This window comes from Apteryx mantelli, chromosome 10 (genome assembly GCF_036417845.1).
Source record: "Apteryx mantelli isolate bAptMan1 chromosome 10, bAptMan1.hap1, whole genome shotgun sequence".
Taxonomy (NCBI): Eukaryota; Metazoa; Chordata; class Aves; order Apterygiformes; family Apterygidae; genus Apteryx; species Apteryx mantelli.
Genome location: NC_089987.1, coordinates 15,559,750 through 15,576,265, shown reverse-complemented (window position 1 = coordinate 15,576,265; position 16,516 = coordinate 15,559,750). Strand labels below are relative to the sequence as shown.

Genomic DNA, 16,516 nt, shown 5'->3' with positions numbered 1-16,516 from the left:
AGTTATGGCTGATCAATGTGTGTGTCATTTCATGGACAAAAGGAAACAGTGGTTTTCTAGTCCAAAAAATCCGTTTTTTCCTGTGTACTAAAATAAGAATTTTGCCACCCGAGTAAAAGTGCTACAAGGCTGATTCTGCTGATCCCGTTGAAAGTAGATGACTTCTTAAATGACTAATTTATGATATTTATACATCACACTTGTTAATTGTCAGACTGAGTCTTCCTTCAAACACTGTCAAATGGTAGCCTTGTTACATCAGTTGGATTTTAAGAACTGTGACATTTATTAGAGTCAGACTCCGTATTAGTATCTGGTTCTGTTGTTCTATGCTGCCGCTTAAGCATATTCTTAGCACTTGGAGCAAAGCTGTTGGCTGACCTTTAGCTAAAGAACACCTCTGCTGAACAGGTGACTTGCATTAGTCTCCTTTATAGCAGCTATGGATGGGTTCAGAGATCTAGAGTAAATGAAGTAAGGTAGAAGTTGAAAGATGGTTAGATTCTTCCATGAAATATTTAACATGTTTTGTAAAATCCTTCAAAGTTGGGAGGTTAATTACTGTTTAAACTAGCTACAAATATAAAGAACACTTCCTTTTTTTTGCAATTTAAAACATTTTTTAATGTATTGGGGATTTAGTAACCATTTTCCAAGCTGATGTTCTGAATAATGTGTGTTAATAGGTATACTAAGTATATATCAGATTTTATTTTAAAGATGGCAATGTGACAAGCAATCTTTATGTAGGATTTTTTCATCTCTGTGTTAGGTAGCTAATGAGCCCAAATGATACATATTTCTAAACATTTATCATAATTAATGGAATTTTAATAAACCCTGGAATAGCTTTGCAAAGAAAAATTGGAACTGTTCAAACACTAAATAAAAGTTAAAATTTTGAAAAATGTGAATAAATTGAATGGCATTCCTAAAGGAATATTTTTATGAGCACGTTTTAAAGAAATACGTTCATCTCACTGATGGAAAACTCAGAGCTTACATAGTAATGGCTAAGTAATGCACAACTGCAAATTATTCAAATTATGGAGGAGGAAGATAAAAATTTGAAGCAGTTCCTTTTGTGTGTGTGTGTGTGTGTGTGTGTGTGTGTGTGTGAAGTCAAAACAAAAAATGCGTTCAGGTGTTCTGAGGAGAGTCGGAAGCTTCCAGTGGTGCGTGCGACAGCGCAGCGATGCAGCGGTGCGGTACCCGCGCTTTGGTGCAGCCCAGGCTACGACAGCAGCCCCTGCCGCTTCGCTAGCCCTCGTTTCCGAGTTCCTTCGGCGGCCGCTCCGTACCCTGCTCCGCTAGCTAACAGTGGCCGCGTAGATGGAGCCTCAGAGCGAGGCGAGAGCGGAGCAGTCTTTCTAATAGGAGTTACTATAATGGGAGGGAATGCGTGCAGGGACAAATAAATGCAGGGGGACAGTGTGTATGGCAAAGAGGATAGACAGGCCGAGAATCATCGGTATCATCAATGGGAGGCAATGCTGGCTTTTCAGCAGCTGGCTTTTTGGAAATGGGATATCCTGAAAGACCTCAGCCACTCCATCTGTGAGAGTGAATACCCAACATAAATCTTACAGCATGAGGGTCTTGCTCCCTCTTCCTGAACAATTACCTTCTCACGGTCATCTTTATCTTTCACAGATGAATCCAGATCAGTCAAGTTGCTCCACAGTGAAGGCTGGAAAGTGGGTTATGGTCTACCTGCCCACCTTCCCCTCAAGGGGACACATAGTTAGAGATATCTCTCACTATGTAGATTTTCATGAAACCTGTAGAAATACTGTTCTTGAAACAGCTCTGCCTCTTTCAAACTAGGCTGATGTGAGCTGATGTTTCCAAAATCATTAGGGAAGACAAACAGATGCAAGCCTTTTGGGGGGTATGAAATCATGCCTTCTTGGGACATAGGTAAATTTTACAAGGATAATTTATTTTTTAAGATCTTTTTATGGCTAAATGCAGTAATGTCCTTTAGTCAGTTCTAATTAGCATGCAGAAATTAAGGGTAAAGAAATTTGATGCACGGACTCAAATTTACAAAGTGCTTAAAAGATGGCTTTGAAACACAGAAGACACATTTCAAATATTAGATATAAATATTTAAGAATCAGTGTTTCTTGTCCTTTATGTTGGAAAACGATTCTCTCATATGGCTTGTCATCTGTTTAGCTGCAGAACTGGAGGTTTGTATGGGAAGAGTGGAGCAGTTACCTTATATCTCTGTTTCTGGAAGTAGAGTTCTTTAATTGAAACCATGCATATTGGGAGTAGATTTGCTTTCCTACAGCAGAGTCTTTAATTGCAGGAAAAATGAGGGAAGAAGATTTTAAATTGTTCTTCCTGAACTTTCAAGTAAGGATTGGATATGATGGCTTATAGACTGCCGTCTTGGCAAGAGAAGATAATTGGTAGAGAGGTTTGAATCTCTGTATGTGGAAGATAAGGGAAAGAATTAGCATCTATAATTAGGTCTGAAGGAACAAATGTGACAGAAGCTTTGTATTGGTTGTGAACTGCTGCATCCATGCTGGAATCGTTTTGATGAAGGAAGATAGATGTAAAGAAATTTCTGGCTTTAATAAAGAAAACGTGGAGTGGAGGCACTTTGGGGGCTTTTTTTTTTTTTTTTAATTTGAGCCTTGTTTTGAATCAGGCTTTACGATTGCCTTCATCTTCCCATCTTAAGTTCCTGATCCATATTTTAATTTTCCTAAACATGTAAAAAGAATGCTATAAATATAAATTTTCCGTAGAGGAACAAAGTTTACTCTGACAATTACAGAAGAAAGTTTGTAACTTTGATTTGAAACCTACTACTTGAGTACTGTATGATTTTTAATATCTAATTCGTCTTTCTTTTGCTATAACAGTGGGTAAGAAATTGAGTAGTGCATCAGTTTTTTCTTCATCTTCCCAGCACTAGTTTTACAATAATCAAGAGAATCAATGGTTATTTTCTCATTCAACAAAGTTTTTGAGAATATTGAAGTGAATAAAGTGCTAAAATAATATGTACAAGAAATCAAGGGATATAATTTTAAAATGCATGTTCTTTGTAAAGTGCAGTTTTTGAAGGAAGTCAAATACTAGCTGCCCTGGCCCAAAGAAGCCCTACCGCCTCCTAAATAGCTCTCTGTAAGAATGCCCATACAATAATCAATGGGAGGAAAAAAGTTTTAATGCAAAGGAGGATCTTAGCTGAGTTCTCTTAGTTTTCATTTAGTGATTTTTATTCTACACCAATCTAACAATAAAGAGGCAAAATCTCACATTCCTAGCACAGTATCAGAATAATTACTTTTACCGACTGTGCTATGTCTGTATGTATTTAGATACTTCAAAAGATAGACATTTATTGTATAGGTTCTGCTTGTCAGACTTGAACATCTATTTTTTCAGTTTTCCTTGTTTCAGAAGTTATGAAGTAATAATTGTCATAAGTCAAAGGAAATCTTAAGGTAAGATAGGTTGTAATTTTAAAAAGTAATAGTGCTTTCCAAAACGTGGCTTGAAAGAAGTTTCACTGCAAAAAGAATCAAATGGCGCAATGAGAACGTAAAAAGAGATACGTTAAAAAGTTGCACTGCCCTTTACCTAAGTAGCTCTTGCCAAGCGGATATTGTGCACTAGGCAGAAAATGCCCTAGCTCTCAGTGCTCTGTGCGCAGCAAGCACCTTCGCTGCTGGCGCAGAGGTACGGCTGCTGTGAGCAGAACACGCCTGGTACAGAGTCGCAACCAAACCTGCCTCTCTTTTCCTCCCCTTTCTCTCTTGGTGTTTTCTGTACCTCGTGCCTGATGGCTTTTGCTGTCCCCTAAAGATCTGACAGGATTTCCTCTCTCCCTCTGCTCTGGGCTTCCCCCCCTTGCCACTTAACCTTGTGCACGCCCGACTGCCGCTCCGTCGGGCCGAGGTGTGCGCTGGGGGGGTATCGCTTGCAATGCCTCGTTCCTCACCTGCGGACTCATCTCAGTTTGTGCACGGTTGCACTTTTGCAGTCCAAGATCCTGATTTACTGATGACACAAACACATTAGCAAAACATGTTTTGTTTCAAAAGGTGACTTTGCCCGACGTTATTTTCTGCTTTCAAATATTTTGTTTGAAGGACCCTTTCCAGCAGTAAATGGTTAGTTGTCATTAGAAAAGAGGGAGGAAGCTTTGAATAAGACCTGAACTGAGAACATCTAGAGGTAACTCATTTGGGGCAAGCTTCCCTTTCTTAAACCAAGCAGGCTGAACAAAAGCTATTGGGTAGAAATTATTTAGGTGAGTGGAGCTGAAAACAACAGTTAGGTGATTTACAAGAAATTATCACAGTTGTTAGTGTAACCTTAGCACCAAGTGTTCCTAAACTATTCAAATAATAAAGATGTACTTTTTTCATGAAAAAGATATGCAAGTGTGTGTGTGTGTGTGTGTGTGTATACCTATATATATCTCTAAGTGCTACAAGATTTCCATATACACATATATATACACACATAAATACATAAACATATATATTTGCATAATTTTCCATGGAAAAAATATATTGATATATTTATGGAAATGTAGTTGACCTTAAGCTTTGTCAAAATCATACCCTCTAAAATAAGTAGCCCTCTCATCTGTTAAATGATGGCAATGGTTTATACCTGGCCAAAGGACAGAAAACAATTGGCAAAGTTGTATTGCCCTTTTTAAAATAAGTCAGAAATGCTTTGTGACATATTTATTATAAATGACAATTCAATTGATTAAGGTGAACAGAGTTATGCACTAGAGAATTCTGCACTTATTTGGCTGACACATTGCTCCAAACTGGTAGGAGCTTTTCATTATTACTTTTTTCTATTCTTCTCATGTCACTATGGTAATTGCAGAGCTGTGGTTGCTATAGCAAAAATGATTAATCCTCCGTTGTTGTTGTCTGTATACTAGCAGAGGCTTTTTGTAAGATCTACTTGTACTGACTTTAGAGGAAATCGTAGATATTGGATGGAGTTCTGATAATTAATTACATTTAGGGATAGTTTTAATAATTTGTCATTTGAAATAGTTTAAAATTTTGTATTCGTTAAAGAAAGCTAAGGATTTCAGTGGAGCACGCTTGAATATGACCAATTATTTTTGAATAGCAAGGTGCATGTGAACTGTGTTTTGGACACCCAGACCAGAAAAATGTTTCTTACTGCATTGAAGATTAACAAAATACATCTTTAGGGGAGTGTCCTAGAAGCAATTAGCATAGAATATTGTGCTGTCCACATAGCAAGAATTCATTTTTACTGAAAATTAGTGTTACAACTGATTCTGAACTATGCAGTTGATTTAGCAGAGATTTATAAATTATCCCCTGTCATATCTGATCTAAAAATTGAAATATTTGATTCATCAGTCACTAGTTTTGCTTAGTTTAGGCTATGAAATTTGTTGCAGCTTGTATGTAAAGAGAACCAAAGATAAATAGTTTGTCCAAATTAAACCAGCTTATACTGTTGATAGTGTCCTTGTAAGTAAATATGACAGGACTCTCACTTTCTCAGGGTAGCATTTAGCCAACTCCGCCTTGGTTCTTTAATTTTTACTCGTTGTTTGTTTTCTTAGCTGCTACTGGGTCTCCATCTGTGTGATCAACTCTAATTGTTAAGTCTGTGTTTGCTCGTACAATGCAAAGTTATTTACTTTTTGACACGGCCTGGACTGGGATTATTTAAATTCTGCTCAAGTCTTTTAGAGACCTGAATTCAAAATTTTCTCATGTTTAAAATCCAGTTATCCAACTAATAATTCTAAGATAATCTCCCTTGTTCTTCCTCCTACCAAGGAATTACTTTCATGTATGTTAACTGCTTATATGGCAAATGGTAGAAATTGTCATTTTTCTCATAGAAAGAAAAGGTAGATCCTTATTGCTAGTTGGTTATGTTTGAACAGGATACCTGAGAGTGCCTAACCTTTGTCTTTAAAGCCATTCACTGTACTGTGCAAAATGCATTTTGGTGAAAGATTCTTGTTTAAAGTAATTTTGATTATTCTGCAGCTGACAATATCTTAAATCCACTGTTTTTCTGCCTGCAGAGTTGTGTTTCAATTTTGTAGCTTTTAGTTTTGTATCTGAACTTCTTTTATCATCCGAATTTTCATTAATTTTTTCCTTCTCTTCAGAATCTCATATCCTCAAATGTAGTAGGTATGTGTGAAAGGCAAGCTTTTAATAATGCATCTCCGTAAATAATCTCTTTACAAAGCAATTGTCCTTTGAGCACTGCATTGTGAAAATACGCGAGTGCCCCTATAGTCAGCAGAGGGACTCTTCAAGAACCTTAAGGTGCAGGAAGACAATACTTCTGTGTTTGAAGCCCTCTGCGTGTGAGGAGAACTCCTCTCACTGTGATCAGCTTGGATAAAACAATATAAAAGCTTGATGTTATTAAAGAACTCCGCGACCTTAGAGAAGGAAAAAGCTGTTTTAGTGACAGATACGCTTCGGTTAATCTGAAACAGTAGTGTATAGAGACGTTCCAAGTTAATTGCCACTTGTGATTTGAGTCCATGATGCACTGCAGAAAGTGTGCTTAAAGGATATATCTGTCCTATTGGTTAATTGCTAGCCAGGGATACAGTTCAGTGATACCTGTCATTTTTATATTAGTCATATTTTTTAAATTTCTATCACTTTTGTCAGTTCTTTTGTAGAAAAAGATTATTGCTTATTGATCGCTCTACAGACTCCACCCCATGCGACTGCCCCTAATAGCTTAATCATTCATTTTGGCAGTTATGGTACAGGTCCGAGAATAGGACAGATGTAAGTGGAAGCAATTGTGTAAAGTCCTTCTGGGAAACTTTTGAGTAAAGCTGCCTCAAATTCTTTCAAATTCACCTTTGACACTTTCAGCAGATTCTTTTTCTGTACATCCCATCCTGACTGTCCTTTTCTATCATATAGCCATATAGTAAGATGTCTTTTATACCATCATTTCATATTGCTTCTTTTGCTATTTAAAATACCTCATTTCGTGATCCTTAAGCCATCCTTCCTGCTATGACATCCACGGAAATCACATGCTTCTTCCCACCCACATGCTTCTCCCACCATCCCCTTCCCACCAAATTGTTCCTGGGTACAATTGTACCGATGGTGGTACTGAAAACCTGAGAGTTATTTTTTGCTAGAACACAGAGTTGTTTTCTGTGAATCTACACAAGGCAAATAATAAATAATATAATAAATGCATAGTTGGGGTTAATTTGTCTGATTTTTCAAGAGTAAAATATGTTGGAGCAGCTTGGTTGTCCCTGTACATGCGTGTCCTGACACCCGTGAGATTGCTGTGTGATATGAGACGGGCTGGAGTTACAGCCTTAGGTGACATGACTTACTCAGTGTTCTTCAGTAATTTTCTGTGCTTCTAACACAAGCAATGATGCTGTCAATTTTTCTCTCCCAGTCTCTGTTATGACCTGGATACAATATAATATTTTTGTCCACTTAGTTTTAAATGTAGTTCCAAAACAGTGTCCATTTCTGGGGCAGGAGGGGAGAGTTTCCCAAATTTTGCCAAGCTACATTTTTTATGTTTCTGACAACTGTTCATGTCTCCTGGAAAGAGTTGATCTCACTTAATAGGGGCTTCTGTCAAAGGAGCTTGTGCATTAAGGATTCCTCTGCTTTCTTTCCAATAGTAAATTCAGGATGGTGGTATGCATGCCACTTGCTTATTCTTTACTTTTTGAACAGTTTAATCTCCTCAGCATTGAATTTTTCGTCGATAATGTTTATGGTTAATGTAATAAAAGTTCCCTAACCAAAAATTTAGTAGTGTAAGTGGCTTTCTTTTTTCAAGAAAAAGAAGAAAAAAGAAGAGCACCCCCTGTTTATTAGCAAGGTTTGATTAGCAAGGTTTGATGCCATATAAGATCTCTAAATGTATAACATTAGATAATAATTCCAAGCTGTTCAGTCAGGCTTCGTGGCTGCTGTTTTAACAATACGAGATAGTTGGAACTTTTCAGCTTTAACTACAACAGCAATTTCAGCACCACTTGTTTGGTGTGCAGGGGGGCTTCTCGTTTTGTATTGAATCTCATCTCTTTTTCCTGCTTGGATTCCAGTAAATACTCTTTGCTAAAGTCTTCTTTCCGTTTAAGATAGAAGCCCAGATGCGGCCTGCAAGCCTGCTTGTGCAGTTTGCTGGCAAGCTATGCTGAAGCGATTTTCTTGCAGTGGAGGTGTTAATATGGATTCTTTGGAAGGGTATAGACAGACTTAAAAGCAGGATTGATCTGCTGTGAAGGAGAGTGTTGTGAGGGTTTCTTAAAATGTCCATAGAACTTTGAGTCATACGTAAAAGCTCTTTACATCTGTTTTTTTGAAGTTGTGATTCACATTTTCTAAAAGCAGCTGACATTGATTCTTTTTATAATGCATAATTATCTTAGTAATTTATGATAATTATCACTGTCATGACCATCTCCTTGAACACCTAAAGGCAGAGTGTAACAAAAGAATTCTAATCATTTTACTACTTCAGAAGACAAATTTAAGATAATCAGCTTTCAAATGAGCCCTTATTTTGTTTGAATATCAAGCTCAGTTGTACTGGTTGTCTTTTTGCCTGCCCCAGAAGGTACTGTTTTGAACACTACTCTGGCAGGGCTTTTGCCTCCTTAATTTACTACTGTTCTTTAGAACTTTAAATGAAAGGCTCATGATGAAGGAAGATGAGAACTGTGCAAAGTAGTGAGTGAGGGATGTGAGCAAACTGCATGCACGGTGTAACAAAAAGCATATAAAGCTGCGTGAGGATGTGTCGTGTTAAGCAGAGATGCTTTATGCTTACTTGGACTTTAAATCATCAACAGCAGAGAAAAACATCTTGGCTTTGTACTGTCTTTTCTATCTATCAAAATCTTTTGAAGATTTCCCCGCCACACACACCTTTTTGCGAGGACCTGCGCTGATTGCTCTGATGAAGGGTCTGTAACGAGAGGGAGCAGGGCTAGGCTAGCATCTGTACGCTCAAGAGAGGACAGCAGGCGCTCAGGGCAGACGGACCTCAGGGGGTCAAAAATGTGTTGCTTTTAGGTAGCATCAAGTTCTGAATTATGCAAGCTAGACTCTTCTCACTGTCTTAGCCTGCATAGTTAGCTTATTTGTATCTGCCAGAAAAAATGCTTTTTATTTAACACAACTGGAATAAGTGGTAATAATCAGTCTATTATTCCCCCCCCCCAAAAAAAAGGGGGGGTTATTCAATTTTGTCTTTAAAGGAGCGGAAGTAAGATTATTGCAGTAATAGCTTTAGTTAAATAGCTGTTTGAAGTAGAAAAATTTCAACGTATACATACCAGAAGCTGTTTTGCCCTTCCTAACTGCAAGTCTGTCTTACTGTATTACAAAGCAGTTTGAGTTGAGTGATCAGATGATTTCCACAGGTTTCTACTTCCTTTCAAAGCCCAGGTTGAAAAGTCCATTGCACAGGTATGTGCAATTAATATAGTACTGTACATGGTTCTGTAAGGCTCTCTGTCATTTGGGGCTGAATTCTTTCTTCAACTGTTCCTTTATAAAGTTCTTGAGAGCGAAGTGTCTCCTCCGAATTTATACCAGTGTAGCATGGTAGCAAGTATTTCTGCAGTTCAAAGGTTAAGTAATATTTGTTATGTAGGAATACCCATTTTAAAGATGAGAGATGAGAAAGATGCTGCAAAGTTGTCAGATATGTTAACAGCCAAGCTCTACTTAAAAATGAGATAGTATCTTATGTAAGTTCTTGAATGTTCTCTCCCTCCCCCTTAAAGTGAGAAATAACTTCATAGTTCATTAGCGCTCTTTTTTTCTTAAGAAGAAAAAATCAGTTGGTAGTGGAGGATTGTATCTTGTCTCTTCTCCATTTTAGGACCTGCTGCTTATTTGTCTATTCAACCTGTATATATAAATTTTCTTAAATTATGGAGAGATGTAGGTGATAGAATTGACAGAGTTCCTTCCCCCCCCCCCCATCACAAAGGGTCTGTGCCAGTCTGGGAGGATCATACGGTTGATTCAAAGAGAAAGGGGAAAAGCTAACGGACCTGCTGCAGTAATTTGTTAGCTGTCAGAACTGAAACTACACAAACCCCAGTGTCACCGCTGTGAATTAGGAGACAGCAACACACCTCCATGTAGATGTGCAATTTAGTGAGCTGCTAGGACTTAGGGATCAATAAATCTCTTGGAGTAACCAACTACTATTTGTGCTTTTGTTTTAAAGTATAGACTTACGTTACTGCACACTAATACTGCATTTTGAGTGTATAACACATTTTAATAAAAGTATGTTGTTGTTAATCTAATTTAAAAGCTTTTTACTTTTTTTTCTCCTCTCAAAATTACTTTTAGAATAGATTGAAAAGGTCTGAACTTCTTTTTTGCAAGTGTGAATATTCATAATGAAATTTAAAACTTCAGCTGCAAGTAATCTTTTCTCATACAGACCCTCCATGTGAGTTTTGCTCCCAGGGATCTTCTGGCTTACTCTGGTTTGGGATTGGATTTGTAGCAGTATATAGGCATGGGTTAAATGTTGGAAAGGCTTTGTGTCTATGAGTTTTCTTTGAAATACAGTGAATAGGCAGTGGTAATCATTCTCATATGATTTCTAGATTACCTAAGATTGCTAATTTTATCTCTACACATTTTGACATAAGTACAAATTTGCAACTGATGAGTATGTAAAACTGTTCTTTTTCCCCTCCTTTTCTACTGCCTATAAAACTTGAACTTTAATTAATAATATAATTTTTTAGTGTCACATTCAAGCCAGAATCATGTGTTGGGAACATGATACATAACAGTTGAGCTTTTATTTGTACATTGAGCTTGCTCTAAATTGAGAAGTATTAAAAAAGAACATTTTGAGTCCGGAGTGTGTTTAACCACATCTAGTACTACAAAATGTTATTGAAATTAGAAGTAAGGCTAACTGAGATCTCCACCAATTTGAACAGAGATTGTTTAAAATCTGTACTATAATAGAAAGATAGACTAGTAGACCCTAGGAGCTGAGTCAGGATAACAGATGGTCTTCAGAAATAGATGTCATGACTGGTTCCAAAATCTGATTCCCTTAGTCACTAGTTGTGTTAGGATGAAACTGTATAACAAATTTATGCTTGTATGGTAGTTCAGTGCTGTTTGTTTGACAAAATGAAGACATTTCACCTGAGGACATTCAGACGGAGAGTAAAATTGTATGAGCCACAGAACCATTCAAAAATGCGTACAAACTACCTGCACTTTTAACAAACAGTTAATACGGTTTTGCAAAATCATCCAGAAAATATGTACTTGTGTTTAAATCTTAGTAAGTCTCTTGTGTAAATAGGGAAATTTCTATTTATGTACAACAGTTTTTCGCATGGATGTCAAGTTTAGCTAGACCTAGGTTGAAGTGCATTATTAAAGCAATGTTATGCAAAGTATATTTTTTAAATAATTTGAAACTAGTACAGCTTATTTCGGCTGGTCTGATGAGTTCATCCCATGGTTGTCACCGACGTAGTATTCATTAGTAAGCCCAGCAGAGCTTCACGTCCATGTTTTGTCACCTATGGAAGCCAAATTGAGCTGGAGTAAATGTACTAGTGATACTCCTTTTTCATTTCTGGCTTCCTCTTTCTTTGTGCAGGAATTTAAATTTAAAGTTAGAGTTAAAAGTTAAAGGATATTTATTTAAATTGAAAACTAAACCAAGCATGAAGATGAGAGGAAAACTAGAAAGTCAGAGTTAGCATTGTAGGTCCACAGTAAGTTAGTTGTTAGTGAGAATGAGCCTTTTCGTGAGCAGTGCTGGGTTTTGTTGTGCGGCCTTCAAGATCTGTACAAAGGGTTGCACCAAAAGTTTGTATTGCAACTGGCACTTCAAGATAGGAGATTAACAATAATTTTTTTTTCCCCCCGAATGTGGAAAAGCTGCTGTGTCAGTCTGTTGGCTTCACATAGTACCTTTGAAAAGGCTTCAGAAATGCAGGAAACATTGGGTTTCTAGTTATTACAAATCAGGATAGTGTAAATGATGATATCAAAACTGAATAATGAAATGGATTCTGCTCTAGCCTTGTGCTTAGGGCTATTTTTTGAGGAGTTATTTGTTTGGGGGTTTTTATGAGGTTTGTACATGTAAGATTGGCATTTAAATATTCCACATATTCTTAGTGAGTTTTATCCTTATTCCTTTTTATTTTTGTCAAAATGATAACTGCTATAGTTGATTAGTAAAATATGTTGTCATTTTTGATGATCTTTAATTTGCTTCAGAAATTTTCTTCTGATCAAGTAAAAACCTCAACAGTAAAAGAAGGATCTGTACATCTTAAGACATGTATTAGATATAAAGCATAGAAACCAGAAAAGAAATAAGAGATAATAGTATGATAAAGATGAAGAATTTGGGGTTTTCCTTCTTTTGATTGCTGCTCTTCTGTGATACAGTATTTAACTACTTGTGTGTTGGTCCTGAACTACTGTACTACACCTCAAAACACATTCTCGTTTCACCGATATCCTATTTGCAACTGCATTTTCGTTGTTGGTGCTTCACTTCCTGCCTTTTACATTTAGCATTTTCTTTGCCTATTCTACAGTACAAGAAATGTACCCAGTCTTTTCTTTTAGATGACAAATGTAGCAATTATGAAGTTCTTCAGTGGGGTAGATTTATGAAGTGCTTATTATCACGTATATCGTAAATATTAGATGTTGGAACGTTAGATGCTTCCAGTTGCTCCAGCTTTCTTTTACTGTGTTGTTCTTCATCACTGTGGGATTCAACAGTAATTGCCCAAATTCTCATTTACAGTATATAAGCTCTGAGTGATATGCAAATAAATGCATAATTCTCAAAAATAATCTTTTTATGTGTTAAGCACATAATAGATAAAATACACACAGCTGTACTTTAATCATCCAACATGACAAGTAAGTAATAATGTCAGAGAGTAATTTATGTATAGAACAGGTACAGCATCAAAAGCAGCATTAACTTCAATTTTTTTTTAAGTGAACATAAAATGCATTGAAAACTATACAGTTAGTTAGGAGCCGCTAAAAGAAGTTTTAAAGGAAGTGCTTTTAGTTAGATTCTGCTTTCTGATACTCACCTTTGAAGTTGGTAGTTTTCCCTGTCTCTCAATTGGGACGGCAGTTCCACGTGTTAAATGCTTCTAAATCAACATTTCAGTGGTCCAGCCCTATCCATGCCCTTCCCTGCTCCTGTGTTTCCACTTTTTCCCGCATGCCCACCCTGATACGGAACAGGTTCTGCAGTGGCCCATTCTAGAGCTGCCTCAGCTGGTCGGCCTTGCGCTTAGAAAGAGAGCAGAGGCAAGTGATTTGGGGCAGCTCAGCATCCTCAATCAGCTACCATGTGGTCACCATTAGTGGAGCCCCCATAGCCTTTATCACTTTAAAATACAAATGTTGTACTGTAAAGCCATGTTGTTGTAGAGCCATATAACATAGATTTTATTAAAATATTAATTGAAGTATTAACTGTTTTAAGGAATTGGAATTTACAGTAATGTATAAACAGCTTAAAATTTTGTCAGCCTTCTATGCTTAAGACAAATAAGATTATATTAACTTATTGCAGTAGTAGGGCTGTACCTTGTTTCTCTGTAGTCTTTTTAAATTCTGCTGAACAGTATGTAAAAAATTTCCAATATTCGTAAGTGGATATCTACAACTCTATTAAAAAAAAATTTGGAGGGTGAATGCAGGAACCAGTTGAGATCTAGGTGAGCTTGAGGAAAGCCCCTCAGACTCCTTATGTCTTCAGGATTCTTGGGGGCCTTTTAGGGATATTATTTTTACAAATAAACTTTTTTTCTTACAAGTATGCTATAACATAACAGTTACAGTTATATCTTACTAATTTATTTTTTAACAATTGGATTCTTAAATATATGTTGCACAGAATTGAAGAGAAAATGCACCTAAAAACATGAGCCTGTGACAAAAATTACCTAAAACTGACCTGTAGATTCTTGTCAAAGGAAGCAGGGAAACTGTGCACTTCTAATATGAAGTATGTATCATATCATTTTTAGTTGCAGGGGCAAAAATATTTATGTTAATGTATATTACCTTCTGCTCATTCTTTGATTGTACTGAAATAAATGTTTTAATCAAATCTTACTTTTACAGTGTATGCCATTTAACCAGAACAGTAAAATCGTTCTTACGTGGTGGCTCCTTGTCTAATTATGTGAAGGTTCCATCCTTTTTCCTGCCCTATGGCTTCATTATTCTTCAAAGCTACTTAGGTTGGTCTTGTCAATACATGCAGCGTTACTGAGCATTAATTACCAAGACTAACAAATTGAGTTATCTCCTTACCAAGATGAATGTTGGCAATTTAAGTAGAATCAAACATTTTATATTCTCCTCTGCTCTACAGCTTAATTTAAAATGAGAACAACCTTGTTGTTATCCCTTTATAACTAACCAAGAGCAAGAGAAGAGTTAATATTTGAAGGTTCTTTGTCCTCATCATTTATTGAAAACCTTCTAAAATGACTTTAGGCTGAAATTTCTGAAGAAATGTGATTAGAAGATTATGCCTTAATTTAAATTTTATATTTCACAGAACGCCTACATTTCTGCAACTCTAATTCTGTTCTAGCAATGCCTTCAATATTTCCATAGTTTATAATTTGCAAATTAAACAGTTCCCGCATTTTAAGTTTAGAAACAGCCTGCAGTCTAAATACTTTTATTCTAGTGCTTGTAAGCAAAAAATGAAACTGAGTAACCTGTTTTAATTGTTCTGCCCAAATGATGCAGAAAGGAAACAAACAGCTTCAAAAGTTGGTGCTAAATTCTGAGCCGCCGGTTTGCCCCGCTGCTTAGTTCATTTCTGTGGCCGGCGGAAACTTCCCGGCCCCTCTCCTTACTGGTTCCTGCCGCCCAGGCTACTCAGCATCCGAACTTGGTTATACTTGATAACAGAGCTGCTCGGATAATTTGGGAAGGGCTCACCTGTGAGGTGAGATGCTTCGTGCGGCAGATGGCATGTAGGGAGTCAGTAAAGGTGACAGTCTGGAGACATTTGGGGATGTCTGATGTATTTGTTGCTCCCTCCCTCCTTCTAACCCTGCTTTCTGTTTCCCAGCTTCCTCACCGACACTTCCCCCCCTCAGTACTGACTGTTACTTGTGTGCTGGGGGTGAGAAAGCCTCACAACTGATCTCCCGTCAGTTGCGGAAGCTAACTGGGACCTAGGCAGCTTCATTAGACACAGACATGTGTGCCCTGTGCCTAGAAAGAAGTTCAGCTTCGTAGAAATACAGTTTGGCAGACCGAGAAAACATTTCTTATCGTGTAGGTGAAGTATGGTAAAACGTTGAGGCTGTGGTCAGTAGTATTTTGGGGAATGAATAAGGGATTCAGTGACTGTGGTGGAAGATGTAGTTTTTGCATTTTAACTGAGGAGACTGTCAAGCAAGTTTACAAAATCCGCTCAGAATATTAATATGAAGCTGCTCAGAACTGTGTAAACTGAGGGGCAATTTGAAAGGGTGAATTTTGTCTTACAGTCTGAGCCTTGGTTTCATAACCTGGAAAAGCAGATTCCCTGAAATTCTCCTGGGCTAGGGCATAGCATCTCTCCAGCAAGTGCAGTCTGAGGTATCTGCCATGGTAACCAGGCCTTGCGTTAGTGGCTGCAGCGCTGCAGCAGCTCTAGCTTCTCTTTGGCTGTCCGCATGCAGGTGCTTGCCTGGTCTTCCTCTGCAGCCCATGCAAGGGAACTGGGGGTAGCTTATCTCCAGCAGAAGCTGGAGCTGACTCCAGCAGCAGCTGACTTTCGGATATGCTCGGCGGTGCTGCAGGGTCAAAATGTGAACCTGGGCATTTCTCCCAGAACAGACCATGAGCGGTGGGTGGGTGGATGGATGGATGGATGGATGGCTGTTCCCTTCTGTGTTCCTTGTGTGACGGAATTGTGGATGCAAGGAGAGGTTGCTTGTTTAAACATGTAAAATGAATGCCAGTACTAAAGGTTTTGGAAATACATGGATTAAAGGTGCTAGAAGAACATTTTTGAAAACCTGTAAATTACTCGGATTTGCCTAATTCTATAGGCCTGGGATTGAATAGCTGTTTCATTCTTGAACTTTCCAGTGTTACCTTTAATATAGATTAACGTATTACATGTGAACTCATGACTGTCCTTAATGCCCTGCTGACAGCACAGGAGTTTAAAACTAGTTAAAAAAATTAAATTAGTTTGTGTGGTAGATTTGTGGAAGTAGATTTATGTAAAAAGTAATTCGCTTTCCAGGAAAGCATGGTGAATGAACAAATTACTAAGTACTTGTTCTTGTAAATATATTACTTTATTATCAAATATAAAATTTAAAACTTTGTCTATATTATGGGTCAAAATGAAAATACTTTAACAAAGATGATCTTCAAACAAATGACCCAAGTTAGAGGAGAGATTACAAAGGTGAAAGAGTTTTAAAAGGTCTAGTTTT

General features: G+C 37.4%; 1 protein-coding gene across 2 annotated transcripts in view; it reads left to right on the top strand.

Annotated features, from left to right (window-relative positions):
• ITFG1 (integrin alpha FG-GAP repeat containing 1) overlaps positions 1-16,516 on the top strand; it is a 107,151-nt gene that overhangs the window by 40,544 nt on the left and 50,091 nt on the right. The window lies entirely within an intron of this gene.